The sequence below is a fragment of the Alexandromys fortis genome, unplaced genomic scaffold, assembly GCF_014885135.2.
Source record: "Alexandromys fortis isolate MF-2015 unplaced genomic scaffold, M_Fortis_MF-2015_v1.1 scaffold_6, whole genome shotgun sequence".
Lineage (NCBI taxonomy): Eukaryota > Metazoa > Chordata > Mammalia > Rodentia > Cricetidae > Alexandromys > Alexandromys fortis.
In genome coordinates this window covers 11,104,117-11,117,063 of record NW_026067902.1, presented here as the reverse complement: position 1 = coordinate 11,117,063, position 12,947 = coordinate 11,104,117, and the positions used below count along the sequence as shown (strand labels likewise).

General features: G+C 41.1%; 1 long non-coding RNA gene across 1 annotated transcript; it reads right to left on the bottom strand.

Moving 5' to 3' along the window:
• Window positions 1-96: 96 nt before the first annotated feature.
• On the bottom strand, window positions 97-12,376 carry LOC126496829 (uncharacterized). The gene is made up of 3 exons (XR_007590445.1): window positions 12,302-12,376; window positions 10,476-10,763; window positions 97-172 (listed from the first exon to the last, which is right to left on the bottom strand). It is a non-coding gene; the product is annotated as an uncharacterized lncRNA (long non-coding RNA).
• Window positions 12,377-12,947: the final 571 nt, after the last annotated feature.

Below are 12,947 nucleotides of genomic sequence, written 5' to 3'. Positions count from 1 at the left end.
AAAATATGCATCACGCCTTGGTTTTAAAACAAACCTCAGCAATGTAAAAGAACTGAAATCACACACGACAGCGCCTCTGATTCTCATCAAACCCACCTGGAAATCATCGCTGAAATGCAGCAGGATTTTCTCAAGGACTTCAAGGCTCAACAGCGTAGTCCAAAGAGGAAACCTTGAAGGAAATGAAAAACAAAAACAAAAACAAAAGAAAATACAGCGCATCCAAATGTGTCTGCTACACTAACACAGCATGGGGGGACGTTCACACTATTAATGCTTGCACCAGAAAACAGACACTTGTCAAAATAAAGAAACTAAGTTCTTGAGAAACTAGAAAAGGCAGAGTAAAGTAAACCTCATACAGCAAGAAGGAGGAGAATATTATAAAAACAAATTTAGAACTATAGAGATGACCCAGATGGTAGGAGCACTTGATGCTCTGGCGGGGGACCTGTTTCAGTTCCCAGCACCCACACGGTGACTCACAACCATCTGTACCTCCAGTTCTAGGGGACCTGACCAGGTCTCCACCAGCATCAAGCATGAACATAATGCACATACAAACACACAGGTATATACATGCATACACACACATACACACAAACAAAAAATACATAAATAAACCTTAAAAAATAAATGTAAGCACAAAACTAATGTGAACACACATACACACACACACACACACACCACAGTTGGAGTGAAAATCCATGAAGTAAAATTAGGCTTTGGAAAATAAATTTTTTTAAATATTTATTTATTATGTATACAATATTCTGTGTGTATGCCTGCAGGCTAGAAGAGGACAGCAGACCCCATTACAGATGGTTGTGAGCCACCATGTGGTTGCTGGGAATTGAACTCAGGACCTTTGGAAGAGCAAGCAATGCTCTTTAACCTCTGAGACATCTCTCCAGCCCCCTGAAAAATAAATTTTTAAAAATAGACAAAACTAGGGTCGGGGAGATAACTCATTCAGTAAAGTTCTTGGCATACAAACATGAAGGTTTGAGTTCAGAGCTTTGCTCACATGTAAAAGCTAGGCATAGTGGCACATATCTGTAATCCCCAAACTGGGGCAGGGGTAGAGCTCTTTGGCCAGGTAGTCTATCATAATCAGTGTGCTCTAGGTTCAGTGAGAGACCCTATCTCAAAAAATAATGTGGAGAAATGATTGAGAAAGATCCCTAATGTTGACCTCTGACCTACACACACACACACACACACACACACACACACACACAACTGATGAAACTCTAATAAGACGGACTTAGTTAAAAGAGAGAAGCATAAGTGGCCAGTACCAGGAAGGCAACAGGGTCACCCCAGACACCACAAGATCAATCTGGAAATACTACAGACAACACCACACGCATTCCTCCGACAACTGAGAGGGTAAAAAACAAGTCCTCAAAGAGCATTAATTACCACAACCTACATGATATGAAATAGGCTCTTTGGGTAGTCTTCTTAGTTGAAGATGTCTTACATTTGTTTATGCTGTGGAAACTTTGTTTAATGATGCAAAGATGTGCTGCATTCTTTTATGTTGCCTTTGTTTAACTCCATGAAGCTGTGTTACTTTACCTGCCTAAAACACCTAATTGGTCTAATAAAGAGCCGAATGACCAATAGTGAGGCAGGGGAAAGGATAGATGGGGCTGACAGGCAGAGAGAATAAATAGGAGGAGAAATCTGGGAAGAGAAGGATAAGGAGGAGGACTCTGGGGGGCAGCCATCCAGCTATACAGCAAGTCACAGAGTAAGAAGTAAAGAAAGGTATTCAGAAATAGAGAAAGATAAAAGCCCAGAGGCAAAAGATAGATGGGATAATTAAAGAAAAGCTGGCTAGAAACAAGCCAAGCTAAGGCCAGACATTCATAGGAAAGAATAAGTGTCTCCGAATATTTATTAGGTGCTGGGTAGCAGGCCCCCTAAAAACTCAAAGAGTTAAAGAAAATGCAACAACAGTTAATTAATTGATTTTGTGAGTAGGAATGTTTTGCTTTCATGTACGTTTATGAACCATATGCATACCTGGTGCCTGTGGAGGCCAGAAGAGGGCATTAGATCTCCGGGGACTAGAGTTACAGACAGTTGTGAGCTGCTATGTAGATGCTGGGAATTGAACCTGGGTCCTCTGGAAGAGCTCTTAACCACTTAATTATATCTCTAGGCCCTGGATATTCTCATAAAGGGTTGTACCATGTGATTAAATGGGATTTACCTCAGGGAAGCAAGGCTGTTCCAGATCCTAACACCCCTCAATGTTGCCCAAAGAGGAAATGTTACAGGATCATTTCATATGATAGAGAAAAGGTAAGCACACAATTCAACATCCATTCAAGCTGGAAGTGCTCAAGACATAAAAATAGAAGCTGAGTGTGGTGGCACATGCCTTTAGTCTCAGCACTAGGGAGGCAGAGGCAGGAGGATCTCTGAGTTCAAGGCTAGCCTGGTCTAAAGAGCCAGTTCCAGATGCACAGAGAGACTTCGTCTCAAACTGAAAAATAAATAAATAAATAAATAAATAAATAAATAAATAAATAAAAATAGAAGGGCTGAAGAGATGGCTCAGCTTCTAGGAGCACGTCACACCTTCTCAGCACACACACTAGGCAGCTGGCAGCTTACTGTAACCCCAGCTCCAGAAGATCCAATCCCTCTGGCCTCACTGGGTACCTGAATTCATGTGCGCGCGCGCACACACACATCCTATGTCCACATAATTAAAATGAAATAAATATTTCTTTAGAAAAAGTAGGTGTTTGATTATAAACATGTGCAGTTTGATTATAAACTTACAGCGAACATCTCACACTGGTGAAAAACTTGGTCTCTTCCTCTTACAATCACAGACACAGGGCATGGTTATTCAGTAACACCCTGGGTGTTCTAGACAGTGCAACAACACAAGAAAGGGAAGTAAAAGGCATGCAGAACAGAAATGAAGAACAGAAATGGTCCTGATTTTCAGATTTCATACAAACCAGTGTAGAAAAATCCCAAGGAATCTACCAAATAAATAAATAAATAAAATCTAGAATAAATGAGTACAGCAAGGTCACAGGATTCTATTTATTTTCTTTTTTTTTACAATTACAAAGAAAGGACCAATCATTTTATTATTTATCTTTAAAAGGAATCTTAAAGGAATCACAAACTTTTATACAGCTCTACTTTAAGTCTTAAGGGTGTGAACCCACTCATCAATAGGTTTTTATATCAGGAAAGTGAGGATAGAAATGGGTATAAGTAATTAATCATCATCTTTGGTCGTCAGCCAATTCTAGCAAGAAAGGTACATGAGCTAATGATAATTGGGCTACTTTGTTCTTGTTCCCTGACGACAAGTTCCTCATTCAACTATGTGCCTTCCTCAAATTTTAGATTGTCTCCTTGGGTTTTTCACCTCAAAACTGTTTCACAAAAGCATCTCAGTTGAACTTTATTTTCAAAACTGTGTTTCAGCTATGGAGTGCTATGGGATTGTATTTCTGTGCCCCAGAAATGAAGACAGAAACACTCCAGTTAAAATGTCATACCATGGACAATCACAAACAATGCTTACTTGAAAGGCTATCAAACATGTACACATATGATGTGTGTGATACTGATGATAGGATCATAGTGTTTTGTACATGTCTGGTCCTCAGCCTCCAAAAATGATCTTAATCAATGAAAATATGTATCACATTCATAGGTTGGAAGATTTGAAACAGTAAAAATGCCAATTGCACCTTAATTAGAAGCATTTTCTGTCCACATTCCCAATAACGCTCTAACTTACATGGAAGTCAAGGTAGCTAAACTAGGAGAAACGGCATAACGAAATACATACATGCCATCTACCTAGTTAGGATGAAGGCTTACTGAATAGCAGCAGTGACCAAAGCATCATGGTTGGGTCTGGGAGGCAGCAGCAGGGAGGAGCCCTTGCTGGGTGAGCAGGAGGAGAACACAAGTTTAGACCTTTAGAACTTATAGGAAAAGGCCAGGCAAGGTTGTTCCTGCCTGTGACTTCAGCAGTGTGGAGGGCAGAGAAAGGAGGAAGACTTCTGGGGCTTCCGGGCCATCAGCCTAGCGCAAACACAGTGAAGGACCCTGTCTCAAGGCAATATAGCAGAATAATAGAGGAGGAAGAGACCTGGCATCCTGCTCTGGTCTCTGTGTTCACCTGCACAGATGTGTGGACACACACATACCACACACAAACACATATGTTATAGAGATTTGCATGGGTATGGATCTTGGTTTATTGATACAAATTTAAGGTCAATTTTGTTATACTGTGTACATATATTTCTGCTCTTGATTAAGGTATTGTGTTTGTGCAGCTCATTTTAAAATGTAATGTCATCTATAATAGTCAAGCTTGTAGATATGATAGTTAGGTTTTCTAGATGTACAGAAATGTATTTCAGATGGATAGGCATTCTTCAAACCTTTCAAAGACTACAAAATGGCATTTAAAATGTTTAAGAACTTAGGACTTTTCATGACAATGAGACACATATGGTCCTGGCAGCACCAATCTACTTCAAGAGGATGATGGACATCAAAGAAGCTCCTTATGGAGTTGGTTAGCCATTTGGGCAAGAAACTGTTCTTTCCTGGACTGCTTGATGAACTGGACATGCAGGACCCACAGAGAAATGACTGCTGAACTTACCTAATACTATGGGCCTGTAGGCTGAAGATGGATGCCCCAATGGTACAGAAACTTTGGGTGACTATCCTGGCAGCAAGATGTCTCTGTCAGTTTTAGAGTTTTGGAAGTTGCTTACAATGCACTTCCTGTTTACTCAGGTAGTATTATATCCTTCTGGAGTCTGTGATGGAGTTGAAGAATAGTTATTTTATAGTTTTATAACTGTTTTGTTACATGTAATTTTACTATGTTAAAATTAAAACCTTCTTTCTTATTAAACAGAAAAGGAGAGGTGATGTGGAATTCCCCTCTGTATGCTGTGAATATCATTGGTTAATAAAGGAACTGCTTTGGGCCGATAGCAGAGCTATAGGGGAACAGAGCTAGGCAGGGAAAACTAAACCTAATGATGGGAGAAAGAAGGGTGGAATAAGAGAGAAGCCATGTAGCTCTTGCTTCTTATTGGCTAACTCTTACATATGAATCTAACACATTTCTATTAATCTGTGTATCACCACGTGGCTGTGGCTTACCAATTAAAGTTCTGGCATCTGTCTCTGGCAGGGCTACACACACACATACTACACACACACACACACAAGAGAAAGAGAGACAGACAGACAAAGCAAAAGACAGAAAATAGATATATTGAAAAAGATTCGTCATAGCAATCACTAAATTACATGGACAGACAGATAGATAGAAATAGATATAACAAAAGAGATTAATCATTACAATTTCTAAATTACACACACACACACATACACATATTCCTTTTTAAAAGAACTCAAAATGGTACACAGACTGATGTAAGGCTATAGACGTATTGTTTTAAAAAACAGCAAAAGAAAATATGCAGGGTATAGGGCTAGACCTGAGGCCAAACACATGTTTCAAAAAATAAAAATTGATAAACAAGATTTTACAAAACTTGAAAACATTTGCCCTTGATTTTAAGAAGACAAGAAAGCATAGATCAAGAGGAATGAGTTTCAAATATCTAATACGTCTAACTGGTGAAGAACCACCAGATCTTATTAATGGAGAACTAAACAATCCAATTAAAATTACACACACAAAAAAAAAAACACAAAGACGCCACCAAGGAATGTCTTACAGCAAAAACGTAAGGAGAGGAATGGTGGGCTATTTCCCACCACCACCTCTTAAAGACAGAAATTAAAGTGTGGTGATTTGTTTGTGCTGTAATATATAAAGCATGCCTGAAGATCAGAGTGTGGAGAAGCCACTAGTTAGTCATAGAGGCCAGGAAGTAAAGCGCGAAACAATCCCATACCAGTTTGGATTTAAAGGGTTATTTATTTGAGGGGGAAAAACTTACAGAACACCATCCTACATGACAGCTAGGAAAGGAGAGAGAGAGAGAGAGAGAGAGAGAGAGAGAGAGAGAGGGGGGGGGGGGTTGCTGCTGCTTTTTAAAGAGAAAGAGAGAAAGTGACCATGCCCCAGTGGGCTGGTACCTCAATGGCTATTGGCTGAAGGAGCAGAAGGTGCTCCCGTAGCACCTCCCCCTTTTGCATATTCCCAAATTACTTCTCAAACATCTTGCCTTCAAACTCCATCACATAAAAGATTAGTTCCAATACATAAACTGGAAGGCGAGAGACATGAGCATTCGAACTGTCACTTTAAGAATGCACTTTTCACGTGGCTTAATGATTACATCCTTGGGCATTTGCTCCAGAAAAATGGAAATATGTGTGCAAAAAGCTTATATATGTTTCTGCTTAGAAATTTTAGGTGTAATAATTAAAATCTAGAAATACCCACAATGTTCTACCATAGGAGGATGGCTAAACAACTGTGGTGTATCTATACCATGGAATACTATGCTGTTTATATTTCTGTTGGTTTAGCAAATGACTAAGACAACAGGCACATCAGGGGTTTGTTTCAGCTTATAACTACAGATCACAGCACATCAGTGAAAGAAGCCAAGGCTTGAAGAGAGGCCTGCTTGTTCTTCCACATAGCACAGAAATATGGCAGAAATTGAGGAAGATGCTGCTTGTTGGCTGGCAGCAGGTTTATTCGTAGCTAATTTTCTCATAAAGTTCAGGACCACCTGCCCAGGGCATGGTGCCACCCACAGTAGACTAGCCTTCCTACATCAATTAGCAATCCAAAATATCCTACAAACCAATCTCGTCTAGGCAATTCCTCAATGGAGATTTTTTTTTCCCCAAATCTTTTTAGATTGCATTAAGTTGGTGGTTAAAGCTAACCAGGAAAAAATGCTATTTAGTAATGGAAGGGAAACGTGTTACTAATAAGTACAAAATGTGTGAGTCTAAAGGACATTTTAGTGAGTGAAGAAAGCCAGTCTCAAAGAGTTGCATATTGTGCAATTCTGTCTGAAAAAGTAATATTACAAAATGATAGAGCTGGAAACAGAATAATGAATGAGGGGCTAGAGACTGGAGGGGAAGTGAGTGTGATTATAAAGGGGTAGCATGAGTGCAGGTGGACTTTTCTGTCACACCAGCCAACTCCCAGATAATCACACAGAGACTTATGAATGCTTAGCTGATAGCTTAGGCTTATTACTAGCTAGCTCTTTCAAGTTAAATTAATCCATATTTCTTATCTCTACACTACCACGGGGTGGGACCTTTTCTCAGCATGACATGATCACCTCCTACTTCCTCTGCATCTGGCTGGTGACTTGGTCCTTTTTCATCCCTATGCTCTCTTTTTTGTCTACAAGCCCCGCCTAACCTGTATCTGCCTAGCTATTGGTCTTTTAGACCTCTTTTAAACCAGTGAGAGCAACAAGTATTCATGGTGTTCAAAAAGATTGTTCCACAGAATTTCCCCCTTTTGTCTAAGTAAAAAAAGGTTTTAACTTTAACATAGTAAAATTACATAGAAGAAATACAGTTACAATATCCAATCCATTTGTATTTGGCAAATTTAGAGAAAATACTTTATTATCTATCTCATGTTTGTGAGTCTAAAGTTTTATACCTAATTTACTTTTTATCATAACTAAGGAAAACTATGTCTAACTATTTGGTCTTTAACGCCATCAAAGATCCCCAGAAGGATGTAATATTACCTAATGACAGGGACATCTGGCTGCTTGTACAGTCACCCAAAGTTCCTCTGCAACATTGGGCATCCATCTTTTGCCTACAGGTCTAATACATCTGGCAGACATTTCTGAGAAGCAAGGAATTTTGGAGAACTGTCCTACCTAGTCTTGGCAAAGTTTGGCAGCTGCTTTCTTTTGTATCCTAATGGTCCACCTTGGACAGTATACTGTCAGGAATTGAGACAAGGGCAGTTTCTTTGTCCAGGTGCTAGCTTTTGCCACAAAGAATGAAAACACCATATGGAACTTCTTTGATGCCTATCATCTTCTCTGAAGTAAATTGGTGATGCCAGGAGCAGACATGTCTCATGGTCATGAAAAGTCTCAGGTTAAACACCATATTTTGTAGATCTTTGAAGTATTTGAAGACCATCTATCTATCTAAATATATTGTTTGACCTCACAAACATACCTAACGTGACTACAAATTTGATTATTACAGATTACTAACTTGTATTTCTTAGTTATACCTTACATTTTTAAATAAACTACATAAACACAATACTCCAAACAAGAGTAAAACACACGTATAGTATAACAGAAATAACTTTAAATTTGTATCAACTGAAATCCATACCCATGTAAAATATTTTGAGATTAATAGCTGTTTTTTGGATTAGTGATTCAATAATCTACCCTTTCATCTCATAATTTCTATATTATATCCCCCTTTTTTCTTTAGAAAGAGATCTTCAAATTTAGCTTTTTCCTAATGATGACCAATAATAACTTATAACCAACTCTCCTTAAATGATGACAAACATCCATAACCCTATCTTTTGGAAATGTGGGCATTCTTTTCTCTAGATTGCTTCTTGTTGTCTGGGGATGTTGGAATCTTTGAGGGATCCTAAGAAAAATCAAGATTATAGTCAAATCCTGGCTGGAGTAGTCTTAGAGGCTAGACAATGTTGGCCAGGAGCCTTGAAGCTGTGTTGGATGCAGAACTCTGAGGAAACTGCAACAGAGGCACTCTGAGAGGCTGGGTCACCTGGGCCATCTATTTTTATTAGTGCCTTGTCCCCTTGCTCTGAAAATACATAAACTTTCAAATATAACATACATATCTGTATTAATATAAGTATAGTCTGTGTGGTGTACACAAGTTAGCCAAAGATAACTTTTTTTTGTTTTATATTTCAGTTGGTTAAGTATATATTAAACATTTTGTAGTTTTTCTAGGTCATTTCTTTATGTCTATAACCAAGGTTTTTAGGGGGTCTTCCTCAATCAAACTTGATCATCTTCCGCTCTGAACAAAACCAGGGCCTTTCATTTTCTGTGGAAATAAAAGGATAACCTCTTACCCAAAGCAAAATATCTTTTGACTTCCATTTTGAAGTCAAGACATTTTTAAAATATATAGGTTGGTTTTATACAGCAGCCTTCACAATCCAGTGTCTCTTATTGCTTGTTCGTCAGCAATCAAAAAATTCAAAGACAATACAATAACATACAGGATCCAGATTTCTCATTTATTTTTCACCTTTAAATGGCTTTTCCTTTATATTGTTTTATCCTTTCTTTTAAAACGTTATTATTTTTAAGCTATTTTTCTATGAATTTTTCTTTTCTCTCCAAAGCCTATGTACATTTTTTCCTGTTGCCTACATTTTTCACTCTCTTTCCAGGACTTTAGTCATAAAAGCACATTGTCTGCCACTGGGCTCATCCTTTCTGAGTGACACCTGTATCTTCCCACAATTCTCAGACTGGACCAATTCCCTTTTACTCTCTTTCTCTGCATTATATTATCTTTTGAGTTTCCAAATGTAGCTGGCAAATGATCAAAATGGAATTCCCTGAATATTTGATTCTTGATTCTTGCTCTGGACCTCTCTCACATCCAGTATTGATCTGTTGTTGGGAAAGCATTTATATCCCCAGGAATAACCAATCTAGACAGTTTTTTGAGGTCCTGCATCTTTCCACAGGAACGACACACCCACCCTGGGCTACTGCCTTTTGGGACACAGCCTCCAGGAGGACCTTGGTAGTTCACCACTGCCCCCCTTACCAATATCCAAACATGCTCCTTTCCCAGTCAAATCCTGTCTTGCTTGCCCTAGGAGTTTGCTGCTCCCTCAAGGACCACCCTGGCCCAAGTAATCTTCCCACCCCTGAATCTGAGTCTCTCTGCAAATTCCTGTAGCCCTACTACTGAGTCTTATCAGTCAAGGTTATTTTTGCCTGTTCTAGAAGTCTGCACAGATGCTCTTTATGGTCTGATTGCACACTGTCCCCCACAGGGTCAAGTGTGGTGTGTGGGATACCTGTCGCCAGCTGGTGGTGCTGTTTGGGGAGGTTCTGGAACTTTCAAGAGGTGGGAAGTAACTGGCTAGGGCAAGTGTTTGAAGCGTGTGGCCCAGACCCTGGTTTCTCCACTCCCCCTCTCTGTCTTCTTTCCTCCCTCCCTCCAGTTCTTTTTCTTTCTCCCTCTTCTCAACTTCTTCTCGCCCCACTCTTTTCTCCCTCCTTCCCTCCCCCAGTCCTTTCCCCCTCTCCACTCTCTTGCTCTGATCTGCTGCAATGTGAACACCACTTCCACAAACTCCCGGCACCAGTAACTGAACCATACCTCATCCATATTGATGGACTGGAGCCCTCAGAAACCATGAGCCCAAACAAATCTTTCTTCCCATATGTTGTTGGCCTTGGACATTTTGGTAATGGTGAGTAACTCATGCAATGGTCACGGTGTCTTAGATTTACCTTGCTCTGGAGTGTAGTCCTGATGGCTCACTAGTGTCCCACTGGTGACAGACACAGTGTGCTGTTTATCTTCTTCACTCCTGATGGATTTTGAGATTTTTTTTTCTCCTTCCTCAGGATTTTTGTTAGTTCACCATCCTTTAGTGTTTTGTCTGAAGTCATCTGTCTTCAAAGTAGTTGACTTTTCCTCAACATGAGGCAGATCAATAAGTATTTGACCTCCCACCTTCTTTTTCTGAGGCCAGGACAGAACTTATACTCTCTCTGATGTCAGGAGGTCGCATCTAGCTGTGTGTCAAAATAAATGAGAAATGGACATCAGTATGGGATGCAGGCTCGTGGGGAGGGGGCACAGCGGGAGGGGCAGGAGAGCCCTGACCAGTCAGTCTCAGGGTGAGGTTCTGTGGACGCACTGGCTTTTGTGCGAAAGAAACAGGCCACACCAGACAGCCCAGGCTAGAGCTCCCTGGAGAGTTGGAGTCTCTGGGCTGGGCTTGGGTTCCCTGGCCTCCTGCCCAGTGTCGTGAGGCAACCCAAATGAGAGCCCAAGAGAGCCAAGAGCCACAGGGCTGTTTTTCTAAGATTTAAAGGGGATTATGTCATCCACCCAGCCCTTGTTTGCCCCAGGGAAGAACCTCAAGTCTCCTCCCTCAGGACCCTCTGAGAGATCCTTCTACAGTCCTCGAAGCGGAAGAGAACAGAGCTGCAGGCAGCTGAAGCAGCTGGGGATGGCCTCTGGCAAGGGCCTGAGGGGTAACTGACTGCACCTGATGACCAGCCAAGATTGCAGCTTGTGGGCCACCATGCTGACTGTTTACATATGTGTAATCAGAGGGAAGGGAGAGAGATTTGGGGGAGAAACACCAGAGAAAAACCCAAGAAGCCACAAGACCTAGACGAGAATCAGCGATCTGGTAATAACCGGGTGTGCTGTGAGGCTGGTGTTTATCCCAGACAGAGCTGGTGCTTTCCTGAGATCTGGTGACAATTTGGGGCACATATATTTAGGGGGAAGGGCAAGTCCTGGGAAGAGGTTTTGAGTCAGGAGACCTGGGGCTGAAACTCAGCCATGCGGTCCACAGCTTTTCAGATTTTGGGCAACCAACAAGCTATCCACTCTGCATGCAGAATCCCTGCCTGGAGGAGCAAGCCTGCCAGCCCCCATGGCACAGGCATGCCTGGGCATAGAGTTTTGGAGGCCCAGGCTCACTAAGTCTCTGGCTGCATGTCACAGTGAACGTATCAGTACATTATCCTGTTACCCCAACACCTTTGCAATCTCCCCCAACCGAAGGCATGGTTTGTTTTTGCTCCTCAAGTCTTACTATCAAAGCGAAGTCCTGTTAGAGTCCAATCCTCACCCAGCTTCTCGTATTACAAGGCACTATTTGCTCAGTGTTTCTGAACAACTTATTATGAACCACAAAGTTCTATCTTGAGAAAGAACCACAGGCTACAATATCCTCAAACAGCACTTGTTCTAGATGCTGAGAGGGTCGCCCCCAGGAGACAAAGGAACAATAACACCCAGATGGGTACTTCCAACATAGAGCGTGATCCTCCAGCTTCTGAAGATTGTTTATAAGATACAGTGAGCAAAGCAGATTCACACTGAAGAGACCAGTGCAAGACACAGGTAATCAAAGGCTCTGCCAGCAGCTTTGTATGGCCCATCCTTCCTGGACTACGTCCCCCACGCAGGGTCCCTGCATCTTAAGTGATTCCTCCGGGGCTACAATGGGGTATTTGGGAACAAACTGGAACAAAAATCTAGTGCTACTTCATACGTGTGATTCTGCTGCTGTTATGGATTGTAATATAAATACCTGCATTTCCTGATGGTCTTAGCTGGCTCCTGTGAAGGGTCGTCCAACCCACAAAGGGGTCTCAGTTCACAGGATGAGAACCACTGATCTAAAGGGACAGAGCAGTAACAATGACACTGGGACTTCAAAGAGCATATGCGGCAAAATTCGTGGTTTCCAAACATAAGTTTTATTTTATTTTATTGTGTGTGTATATGTATGCATGCAGGTACACATTTGTGTATGAACATACACGGCACATGTGTGCACGTACATGTAAAGGTAAGAAAAACTTTGGGTGTCATTACTCAACGCTATCCGGCTTATGGGTTTTGTTCTGTTTCTTCATTTATCTTCTTTACTTTCATATCTGTGCACTGTAGTTACGTCATCTCGCCCCATCCTCCTTTCAGCCCCTCCTGTGTTTCCCTCCACTTCCTCTCAAATTCCTGCCCTCTTTTTCTATTTTATTGTTTTGTGCACACACACGCACACACGCACACACACACACACACATCAATATATAAATAGAACATGCTGAGTCCATTTAGTGCCAGTTGTATGTCTATGTTTTAGGTTGACCACTGGACAACCTATCAGGCGGCCCCTCCCTCTGCAGTCTTTAATTGCCTGTAGTTCTTCATCTAGAAGTAAGATAGACTATCTT